At 35.6% G+C, this 11,841-nt stretch overlaps 1 long non-coding RNA gene across 1 annotated transcript; it reads left to right on the plus strand.

Annotated features, from left to right (window-relative positions):
• The first annotated feature begins 582 nt into the window (after window positions 1-582).
• Window positions 583-1,284, plus strand: LOC107874892. Its single transcript, XR_001675636.2, has 3 exons — window positions 583-720; window positions 831-937; window positions 1,033-1,284. It is a non-coding gene; the product is annotated as an uncharacterized LOC107874892 (long non-coding RNA).
• The last annotated feature ends 10,557 nt before the right edge of the window (window positions 1,285-11,841 follow it).

An 11,841-nucleotide genomic window follows, 5' to 3' on the forward strand; every position in this document is an offset into this window, starting at 1 on the left:
AAACCACTTTGTTCGAGAACTGATCAAACCATTGTTGTTACGATTTTTTCAGCGATTTTCACAAATATAGTTCAAAAATTTACAAATAAAATCATATTTTCTTATTGATATTTGTATTTGCAGCGTTGTCTTATCAAACTTTTCTCAAAATATTAGACGATGAACATAAATTTTGAAAGCAGTCGTTTTTTTGAAATTGATATGAGTTGCAGATTATGAAAAACGTTTTTGAATTTTGAATTATGTTGCTGTAAAATAATGATTGTGGTTAAAATAGAGTCATTAAATAAAAAAATATCTGTACAATTAATTGTACCATTAATTACCGTTCGGTTATTCCCTTAAATAACTCTAATTGATTAGAGTTAGATTAGGAACTGCTATTACATTTGTATATGTATCTTTATAGCAATATTTGTATAAAAAACAAAATACATATTATTATTTTTCGTAATTATAAAACTGTTGCAATAAAATTTATAATTAAGTTGCTATTTCTGAAATTTTTTCTTTTATTATTAAAAAGGTGTAAAAAGGATCAAAGAATGTTTCAGGCCCAAAGAGAACCCGGTCCATTCCAAAACAAAATAAAAGAAAAGAAAACTTAAAACAAATAAAAAGAAATCTAATCGACAAAAAGGGGAAGTGTGGTTTAGCTAAGTCTTGAAGCTTCCATGGATGTCGGGCTTCATCTCAGCCAACGTCGACCGCCGCTTTCAGGTAACACTCAATTTACTAAATCAATGACTTTGTGAAGATGCGAAGCAACCAGAACTAGGCAATCGTTTTCTTGATTCACATTTGACTAAAATTTCATATCTTTTGAGTAGGTTCCATCTCAATACATCTCATAAGATCTCATCGAATGCTATGATAATCGATTCCATATGAAAATTTCTTCAAGATGTGAATTTGTAGAATCAATTCAAATCCCAAGGTAAGGCTTTGGTTAGATCTGTATCAGCTTCACTCTCTCCGATAAATCTTTCATGCCGACCTATGTTACTAAATTTTTCCTTCTTCTTTAAGCAGGTTGAACCTCATAAAGAGGTTAATACCACTACTTAATTTCAGAAGAATCGAAGCTCGGTCAAACAAGCTATTTTAGTATACTGTATTCTATTTCTAATGAGTTTGAGGTACTGTTATATTTCTGTTGTAACCTAAATTTTGACTGATTGTTGACTGCTTATTACCTTCCACTGCATGCATTGACTAAATTGTATTCCTATTTCTTGTATTTTTGATCTCTTAAAAATGAAGCCTTGAAATTCTTTGTTTATCTATGATTGATTAGTAGCTTTCTTGCTCCAGTCGATAGTTTTGAAAAGTGATTGTTACTTAATGGTCCTGTAAAATAGAAAATAAAGTTACCTAGAAAATCCGCCACTTGATTTTCCTCTCTCGTGGTGTGTTTAAACAAGATTTCTTTCTTTTTGTTCAATCCTTATATCCTCCTAACTTCCATACAAATGCTCCATGGGATCTTCCATCCATCTTCAATGATGTTTTCATAGCTAGTTAATCAGTTTCCACCACTTAAGGCGGAAGATTGTGTGATATACAAAAATCCATACCTTATTTAATTGCTTTAACTTCAGCATAGATAATTGTTAAGTTGTGGATATTATTAGCACTAGCATAAATGAAATCCTCTGAGTCATTCCTTGATGCAAAATGCCCATGATGCAGGGTTGGGGTTCCCTTTAGAGGAACCATCAGTGTTGCATTTATAATATAGCCTCTAAGTATTTACAGCCTGACAAGATATTTGAGATTTAAATCTTTCAAAAGACTGCACCATGTGAGTACGTACCCATGTCTTTGAAATTTCTGATATTCAAAGATATACCACCACAGAAAATTGGTGCAGATTCATTTCAATATCATAGATGACTCTATTTATGGACATTTTTATATGTGTCACACAATAAAAGCAGGAGCCATCCTAATTAAGGGTTTTAATTTATATGGACATTTGGCTTTCCATCACTTGACAATTGTTTGCTGTATTTGCACAAATGGACCTTGAATACCTGCAGTCAAGGCAAATCTTGGCCAAATGTTAGAAGCAACCTCTCATGTGAGAAATAAGTGTTCTATTGTTTCAAGCTGTGGGTTGATACAACACCTACATCTTGAAATCATAGCAACACCACACTTGGCCACAATATCATCAACAAAAATCCTTTCTCTCCAAATCCTCCAAATACAAATGACAACTTTAAAGGGCAATCTCTTTTTTTACACTTTAGTGAAAAATCATTATTTTTCTTTTCTATATTTGATCTTTTCCCAAACTGTTTTGATAGTAAATTCTCCACTTTTAGGCAATATCCATCAAGATTTTCATTAATAGAATTCTGTAATATGATCAACCACTTGTGAAGGAAATTTATTCAAAAGTGGAAAATTTCACTAGCCAATAGACATTACATCACTAACTTACTCAGTATATAGATCACTGGTATTTGTTCTATATGTCATTGAAAAACTTAAGCATATTGTGTGTAAAAATTTAATATAAATAATTATCATTAAATCACATTAATAGGACAACAAAATGAAAATCTCTCATATATTGTCTTCTAATATGTTTAGAAGTGTTCCCATATATTTCAGGAGTCTGTTCAGAAATAGAAATTTTCATATATTTATTATGGTAACTATATTTTCATATATAGTTATTATGATCAACATTTAATATTATAAATATAATAATATAATAGCTGAAGAAAATAGTGAAATACAATTGTCTAAAGCAAAGACTTTTAATGAAGGACAAAAAGTTTAAATAATATTTATAAAGGTCTCCACACTTCTAATTAGGTATGTACTTTTTCATATTTATAAAATCAAGTTTTTAGTTGCTAGTTATATCATTTGAGATAAATTGCACAGATAATTTTAGAATTGGCTTTTTAATGAAAGATAGATTTTGTGTGCAAAATTTTAGAGAATGATAAACACAATTCTTATTTACTTAACACAACTAGGTAACTTAATCGCGTTTTGCGCAATTATATAAAACATGATAAATTTATGAATAATTGTTATTAATACATGAACATTAGAAATGATTTTAAAAGTATTTTTGTGAAAACTAAAAAATATTAAAAATAATTCAATCTTAATTAAATAAGAGGATCATAACACCTAAAAAATGATAGAAAATTAGGATTGGTGGGGAAAATGAGGTGAATAAGTCACTTTTGTACGAGAGTAGATACTTGAGAAAATTGAAGGAAAGATGTCTTTTAAGTCTTGAATGAAAGATTTGTGATATTGACCAACAGATAGGGTCAAACATCATTAGGAAACTTGATTAAGTTAATTGTGGACTTGATTAATATTTTCAAAACTTTCTAATCTTTTCAAAATACAAATCAACCCAACTCACACCCCTCTTCAATCCAAATCAACCACTCTCTCTTCTCTCTCGACAGTTTCTCTCAACTCTCTCCCAACCAATAGTTCTGCAAAATTTCTCCTTTTAACCCCCGACGACTTCTACCTTCGACGACAAATAGTTGGGCTTCGAGTTCCCCTCTTTTCTCCTTTCAACCCCCGACGACTTCTACCTCCGGCGACAAATAGTCGGGCTTCGAGTTCTCCTTTTCAATTCAAATCAACCTGTCTCTCACCCCTTTCTCGACAACTTTTTTCAACTCTCTCCCAACCAACTGTTCTACAAATTTCTCATTTCAATCCTCGGCGACTTCAACATCCGACTACAAATAGTTGGACTTCGAGTTCCTTTTTTACTTCAACCTTCAATCGATGTGACAGTCTTGCTCTTCGGCCACAACAACTTTGAATTCTTCATCGTTCCTTTTCTTCTTTCACAGGTAAAAATTTATGGCCTTTTTATTTTTAGTTTTGAAGAAAACGAGGAACTCTGAATAAAACTCTAATTTTTGGTATTTCTTCTCTTTTCGAAGTGAATTATGATATTTTGTTGTTTGTTCCATTTTTTTGAAGTTTGATTTTTATTGTTTGTGTTTATAAAAACAAAACGACAATTTGGGTTGATTTGTTCAGTTCTTGTTCTTGGTAAAAATGGTGAAATTGCTGTTTTTTGTTGAACAAAATCGTACTACTGTTTTTTGTTTTCTCCGACAGATTACCCATCTGATGCAACAGATTTATCATATGATGCAATAGATAAACCATCTGATGCACCAGAGGAACCATCAGATTACAATTCTGGTGCAATAACTTTACTATATGTTGCAACATATTAAGCATCGGATAAAACATCTGATGCAACTAATTAACCATCTGGTGCAATGGAAGAACCATCAGATTAGTGATCTGATGCAACAGATGGACCTCCTGTTGGATAAAATCCTATCAACTCTTCCTACAGAAAATGTCCAAGACTTGATTTTTCCAACTGATCATTCATCTGCTGCGATAGGCAACCCTATGTTGGAAGAAATCTAAACAATATTGACCGTTGATTGTTCTAATAGATCACTCATGTGTTGCAATAGATGTGTGACCTGTTGCACATACCATTCATCTTTCTCAATAGATGAGTGATATGTTTTGTATTGTCGCAATAGATTACTCAGCCGTTGCTGTAGCTTAGTTAACTGCTCTGACAGATCACTCATATGTTGCAACAGATGTGTGATCTGTTGCACAAACCATTCATCTTTCTCAACAGATGAGTGATATGTTTTGTATTGTCGCAATAAATTACTCAACCGTTACTACGGATTATTTAACTGTTCCAACAAATCACTCATATATTGCAACAGATGATGTCACAACAGTTGTGTGATCTGTTAAACAAATCATTCATCTGTCTTAAAAGATGAGTGATATGTTTTGTATTGTTGCAACAGATTACTCATCCGCTGTAACAGTTTGGTTATATGCTACAACAGATATACTACCTGGTTGCAACTGTTATTTTACTGTTTTGCTTGTTTAATTTACTGTTATCCTTTTTTAACGATGCATTAATCAACAATAATATATTATTTTATGTTCCTGTTAATTTTATAATATGGTTCCGAAAAGAACAGAAACCGAATCAAGTCCAAGTAAAGGAATAAGTGAAGCAGTTAGGCTACATCCACCACTCTATGAGCTTGCTTTACAAGCTTTATCTCAACCGGGAGCAGAATATGATGAATACGGGAAGGATGAATGTTTCAAAAGAGATGATGCAGATGCTAATAGCCGTTCTATCGAAGAGTTGGTCAAAGCCTTCAGCATTGATCGTTATCCTGTGAGAATGCAGTGCGATGGTGCTGCAAATTTAACAGGTGATTTTGTGGTAAAGTCAGCCATGGAAAAATCTTTCGACGCTTTCAGAAAAATACTTCGAGAACAAAAATTAGATGCTTATTTCAGGGACAGCTGCTTTGGGAAATATCTTGATTTGTCGGAGGACAACAATGCTCGTTTCCAAATGAAAATGGTATATGAACTTCTCAAGCGTAGGTTTATGTATGAAAACAAAGATAATGTGGATGGGGTGTGAATAAATTATTGTGGCATGCCTGTTTGTTTTGGTTGGAAGGAGTTTGCCATAGTTACTGGACTAAAATGTTATCATCCTTCTCAAGTTATACCTATTCTAACCCAAAAAAGCACCCCGCATACCCAAAAAAAACAAAGGCAAGTCGTGTGATCGTGATGATCTGGTGTCCATTATTGGTCCAAGCTTCAAAAACAAAAATTTAATAGAAGCGTTGAAAGGTAAAAGACTTTCGAAAAAGCACAAACAGTCATTGTGCTTGGTTTGTACATAATATTCTTTGGGTGAGAGACGTTAACAACAACGTAAATGTTAACAACAACGTAAGCCTCGGTTTAATAAAGCTCTCAGAGGATTTTGAGGCGTTTAACAGCTATCCTTGGGGGTATGAAAGTTTCAAAATGACTTTCAAATATTTGTTGACTCCGTTAGCGCCAAAGGTAGTCAACTTATATGGCTTCCCATGGGCTTTCATGATAAATGTTTCTTTCTTCTATTATGATATCATTCATTTTTTTTCACTCAATAATGATTTTGATTTATTGGCGTTATTTTATAGGCTTGGGCGTTTGAAGCCATTCCTTATTTGATACAACAAGTGAACTATCAAGAAAGAGTTTCCTGTCCAAGAATCTTGAGATAGTTGTTGGCCAAAAATGATAAAAATGTAAAATTTCTTGATCTCTTCAACCCCCTGAAGGATGCTGTAAGTATAATTATAATTAATTTTTTCTTTTAATTAATGATTTTTTTGAATGATCTAATCATCCTTCTAATATATGTAATGATTTATGTTAGATTGTGCATCCGTCGCTAGTTTGGACCAATCGAGAGTTGAAGATGCCATTTTTTCTTACTTTACGATCTGTGCAAACTTTATCGGACCCTAAGGTCATAGACAGAATAAAAATAAAATTGTTTGGAGCAACAACCATTACAAGAAAAACTATTTTGGAGGGTGGGCTTGTTGTTGATGGTCTTAGTGGTGATGAAGCTGTTGGTGGTGGTGCTGCTGTTGGTGCTAATGATGCTCCTCTTACAGTATTTAAAGCAAACCATTATGAGTATGATTATACTGGTTATACAGATTTTGCCTCTCCTAGCGAATGTTCTGCATGTAAATATCAAGACTGCAGGGCGAAACATGATGTAGTGATTAATGCTATTAATGCATTAACTACTTCTGTAAAGGAATTGACATCTAAGAGGGGTCTCATTTCATCAAAGAGGATTTTATTTCCATCCGCTCCATTAGAGATTAGGGCTAAGAGGAGAAGGTGAGTGATTTTCAGGGCATTATCAAGCATCCAAAAAAGCGAAATTGCAACTTCTCTGTCTGTGTGTTGCACTGAGCAACATACAATATCCAAAGGAGAGCAGCACGAGCTGAAGAAGGTGAATATATTATCTCTTCCAATTGACAAAACAAACAGACACATCTGTTTCAACAGATGACACATCTGCTGAAAATTATCAAATAGATATATGCATCTGTTGTAACAGTTGACTAACCTGTTGCACCAGATACTTTATCTGATGCAACATATGTCTCGTCTTTTTTTGTAAATCAAACAACTCTTCGTACTGCTTTTATTTGTACCAACAAACGATCTATCTGCTGCAACAGATGATTCATATATTGCAACGGATGGTTCATCCATTGGAAATTATCATACAGGGTCTTCCTCATGTAGAAATTTATTCCAACAGTTGATTCGTTTTTGCAACAAAAATATAATCTGTTTGGGACAATTTAAAACGGGAGGAAGACCTGTTTGATTTGTTAGAAGAGATGAGTTATCCTTTTTCGTTTTGTTGTATCTCCGTGATTAGCATTGACCAATTCTGGCTTTCCAGGTGGATGTAGAAGAAGCTACTGTTGAACAACATTGACAATATGCTACTTTTTTATCGAAATACGGAGAACAGAAAGCGCAGAAACCATACGTAAGCGACAATAAAGATCCACGACAAGCAAAGCGGAATTTCATAGCACCGGATGAAGAAAACTTGTCCATACTGAGTAAATCTTTAGAGCTTGAGCTTGTCAAAGCAATCCTTGGTAGTATACTTGAATTGTTGTTGATGTATTTGTTGAGATCTGTACCCATAATAATTTTTTTACATTTCATTTATTCGTTGACTTATTTCAGCTAATTTATGAAGGCTTCGATTTAGTTTATTTTGTCTATGAATTTTATTTATTCCTTAGATTTAAACTTATTAATTGAAAAGGAATACTAGATTCAAATATTGCAACAAATAATGTATCTGTTGCAACAGACGACATATCTATTGGAAAAATCGAACAGATTTAGACATATGTTGCAACAGGTAGGTGATCTGTTGGAATTTATCAAACAGGTCTTTCCACTGTTGCAACAGATAAACTTTAGATAAAAGCATCGAGATAATGCAACAGATGACCAACCTATTGCAACAGATAAATTATATGTCAAAACAGGTAGAATAACTGTTACAACGGATGGAGAATCTGTTGCATTATAAAAATTCAACTTTCGTTGGACATAAAAAATTGTCACTACGTGTAAAAAGGTTAAAGTGAATTGAATTGAAATAAAAAAGGCACAACGCATCGACGGTGTTCAGTTCAAACACCTAAAATAAAATAGACATCAAGTAGACAATGTTCATTTTAATCACGTAAAATAAAATAGGCATCAAATGTGTCAGTCTGACACATTTCATTGACTTGCCGTCAGTTGGCTCCCAGCAGTCATTTCCCCCCCTCCCAGCAGAGTTTGTGGCTAAGTGCTTTACATGTCAGCAGGTTAAGATAAAGCATCAGAAACCTAGTGGTTCCATGTAGGAGTTCACTATTCCTACTTGGAAGTGGGAAGAAGTGAACCTGGACTTCGTGACGGGTTTGCCTAGAACACGTCATCAGTATGATTCAGTTTGGGTCATTGTAGACAGAATGACCAAGTCAGCTCATTTCCTTCCAGTTCGTACCTCTTACTCAGCCGAGGATTATGCCAAACTCTATATCAAGGAGTTGGTCAGATTACACGGTGTTCCACTATCTATCATCTCATACAGAGGTACCCAGTTCACCTCTCACTTCTGAAAAGCATTCCAAAAGGGTCTTGGTACCTAAGTTCATCTCAGTAAGCGTTTCATCCTCAGACAGATGGTCAAGCAGAAAGGATCATTCAGACTCTAGAAGATATGCTAAGGGCGTGTGCAATTGATTTCAAGGGAAGCTGGGATGACCACTTGCCTTTGATTGAGTTTGCATACAACAACAGCTATCACTCTAGTATTCAAATGGCTCCATTCAAAGCTCTCTATGGTAGGAGATGTAGGTCTCTGATCGGTTGGTTCGAAGTTAGTGAGACCGCAGTCATAGGTCCTGACTTAGTATTCGATGCCTTAGAGAAATTCAGTTAATCAGAGAAAGACTCTGGGCTACTCAGAGCCGACAGAAGTCTTATGCGGATGTTCGTAGAAAGGATCTCGAATTCGAGGTTGATGACTATGTCTATCTCAAGATATCTCCCATGAAGGGAGTAAAGAGATTCGGCAAGAAGGGAAAGCTCAGTCCCCGATATTTCGGTCCCTTTAGGATTCTCAATCGCTTCGGCAAGGTAGCCTATGAGCTCGAGTTGCCTTCAGATCTAGCCTCAGTTCATCCAGTCTTCCATGTCTCTTTGCTCAAGAAGTGCATAAGTGACCCAGCAGTTGTAGTCCCTATTCAGAGCGTTGACATTCAGAATAGCCTCTCTTATGAAGAGATTCCAGTCAAAATCCTCGACTATTAGACTCGTAGATTGAGGAACAAAAAGTTTCTCTGGTCAAGGTTCTTTGGCGGAATCAATCCATGGAGGGAGCTACTTGGGAAGCAGAAGCAGACATGCGAACCGAGTACCCTCAATTTTTCTCTGCTAATTCAGACTTAGCTCGAGGTAACCATTTTCCTTAAGCTTATTTAGTTATATGTTCAAAATTCCAGTATAAAATTGGTATCGAGTATCAGTGCATAGCTTATCATGCATTCATGAGTTCAACTTATCAGTCATGCATCAGATATGCATGTTCAGTTGGGCTATATTCAGTTTAGAATTCAATTCAGTCCTAAAATCATGTGCTAGTTGAGCATGATCAGGGTATGCGTCATTTATCTTTTCTCCCCTCTCAAGCAGTCATCATTCAAGGACGAATGTTTCCAAGGGGGAGATATTGTAATACCCCAAAAAATCCAAACCACTATTAGAGCCATGTACCAAGCTCATGCATAGTACATCATGTTTTTTTTTATAGTTTTATGAGTAGGTTAGATGTATATTAAGGCTTCAAATAACTCCCAGTTATCAGATGAACCAAAACATCCCTTACCGATTGAATTCTTGAGAAGGATATTGGTATAGTCAACTTCAAATGAACATATCTCTCATTATACTTGGAATTTTTGAGTTCGTGACCTATCAACATATAGATAATTGAAATAGCTTTCCAACGATACCAATTTCTCCTAAATCCGATATCGGAGCAAAGAGTTATTCCTATTTTACTCCAGCATGTCAGGCTGGAAACTGTGTGACGACATTCGTGGTAGCTTACCACATTTGTGACGCCCTATCACGAAAGTCGTCAGCCTTAGGCAAAAACCAGATCCTAAGTGATGACATTCGTGGTAGCTTACCACATTTGTGATGCCCTATCACGAAGGTCGTCAGCCTTAGGCAAAAACCAGCTCCTAAGTGACGACATTCGTAGTAGCTTACCACACTTGTGACGCCCTATCACGAAGGTCGTCAGCCTTAGGCAGAAACCAGCTCCTAAGTGATGATATTCGTGGTAGCTTACCACACTTGTGACGCCCTACCACAAAGGTCGTCAGCCTTAGGCAGCTAAGTGACGACATTCGTGGTAGCTTACCACATTTTTGATGCCTTGTCACAAATGTCGTCAGCTATGATTTTCCGCAACTGAGAATTTATCTCATAAGGGTATTTTGGTATTTTCCTCCACCTTCCACGACTTATAACCCTAAAGAGACGTAAATTTTCTCATTTTTCTTCAGTTAAGCATCTAAAAAACCCTCTCTTACGCTCTCAACCACAAGATTAGGGTTTCCACCAAACTCATCTCTCAATAGCAAGATTCAAACCTTTTTTCAAGATAATTGAGAATTAAGTTTCCCAATCCAAGAACTCTCCAGCAAATCATCAAGGTTTCCTTTCTAAGGTATGCGTAGTGTTCATCTATGGATCCAATCCGTTCATAGAGCTCAAGAACCATGTTTTAAATATTATTTTGTAAACTTTTTGTGGTGATATGAGTATGTACATGTTGACGATTGTTGTTTAAGTTTCAATGTGATGTCTAAAGGTGTTTTCATGGAATATATATGTTTGTTAATTGAAAACCATGAAATTTAGGTGGTTTAATATGGTGCAAGTGTGAAACTCACCTATGCCTTAAAGAATGCATGCAAGGTATTTGATAAAATGCTTAGGATGCTAGAAATTCATGTTTGTATGGTTCTATAATGTCTAAATGACAAGTTCGTGTTGGCTATATACTTCAATATGAATTTCATGCTTTTCATGTGTTGCTATTGTGGTGGTATGAAACATGCAAGATAATGGAGATATACAATATGTACACGAAATATATCCATGCATTCCCTACAATGTTTAAGATGTTGAATAACTATATGAAATATGATACCCCCTACTTACGATATTATGAATTGTGGACTCAAATCTTGTGATCAAGTCATGTCATGTGTGTCAGTTTTCTTCTATCGAGTCCTGGGGGTATTCGTACCCGAAAAACATAGTTGTGTGCCTAGAGCCATGTCATGTTGTCACGATAATCTCAGTCAAGCTATAATCTATAGAACTCAGTCAGTCATGTGACTCAGGAAACCTCAGAAATCTCATGATCTTAGTTAACTCTCAGATAATAGTACTACTCCGTCAGTCAACGAAAGTCAGTTAATCTATCCATGTACAGTCTGTTGAATCATGTTTAGTCTCTTCAGATGGGAGTAGAAGTTATCACCAAGTGAACCCAAGGATAGGGACTCACCCACCAGGGTGTGATCCTTAGCAGTCATCCTTGTGTTCTAGAACTACGTAGCCAGCGTAGGTTGGGACATCTTAGCCTGTCAGATTAGGGTTGATGAGGTGGCTTAACCTGTCAGTTTAGGGTCCCACCGTTCTCACTTTGAGTACCTGCCAGATAAGGGTCACTCATAACTGTCCTTACTAGTGGTGCGGTATTGACACCCCTCCAGTCGGGGTAGAGATTGGACCCCAGCTTAGCCGTAATGGTATACATGGGGCATGTCGGTTAAACAACTACCTCCCACAGTTTCA

Source organism: Capsicum annuum, chromosome 6 (assembly GCF_002878395.1).
Source record: "Capsicum annuum cultivar UCD-10X-F1 chromosome 6, UCD10Xv1.1, whole genome shotgun sequence".
Taxonomy (NCBI): Eukaryota; Viridiplantae; Streptophyta; class Magnoliopsida; order Solanales; family Solanaceae; genus Capsicum; species Capsicum annuum.